The sequence below is a fragment of the Orycteropus afer genome, unplaced genomic scaffold (assembly GCF_000298275.1).
Source record: "Orycteropus afer afer isolate SDZICR_OR568_19922 unplaced genomic scaffold, OryAfe1.0 scaffold00172, whole genome shotgun sequence".
NCBI lineage: Eukaryota > Metazoa > Chordata > Mammalia > Tubulidentata > Orycteropodidae > Orycteropus > Orycteropus afer.
The window spans coordinates 7,006,005-7,006,712 of record NW_006921759.1 but is presented as its reverse complement, the minus strand read 5'-3'; positions in this window follow the sequence as shown (position 1 = coordinate 7,006,712).

Sequence of the window (708 nt, the reverse complement as noted above, 5' to 3'; positions counted from 1 at the left end):
GGACAATTTACATAATCTCTTGCCACATCAATTTATTCTCTTGTAAAATGGGAATAATAATAGTATGTATCTGACTGACTGAGTGGGAATTAATCATGCTAATATGTTTGAAATTAACTGTTGATAATGAACTGTCAATAAATATTAATTCTAACTATTCCTATATGTGAAATAAAACGGAGCTTCTACCTATAAGTAGTTTACGTATTATTTAGAGACATAAGAATTTCATTGTGTGTCAGGAGTTCCCCAAACCAACCACAGACCTGATAATTTACTAGAAAAACTCACAAGACTCAGGAAAGCTGTTATACTAATGGTTATGATTTATTATAGTAAGAAGATATCAATTAATATCATCAAGTATGAAAGGCACATGGGTCAAAGTTCAGGAGAAACAAGCACAAACTTCCAGATGTCCTCTCCTAGGAGTCACACGGATGCAATAAATTCTCCCAGCAACAATGTGTGCCAACAAGTGTGAAGTGTTGTCAACCAAGAAGCTCACCGGAGCCTTGATGACTAGTATCATCTAGCAGGCATGCAGCACCTATGTTATTGACCTCAGCTACTCAGACTCTAGACACTCCCAGAGCAAATACAAGATTTTACTATAAATCATGATAAAATACCTGATCTAACTGGTACCACATGGCCTAAGACATCAGGCATACAAAATATTTTTATCAGGCAAAAAAAAAAAAAAAA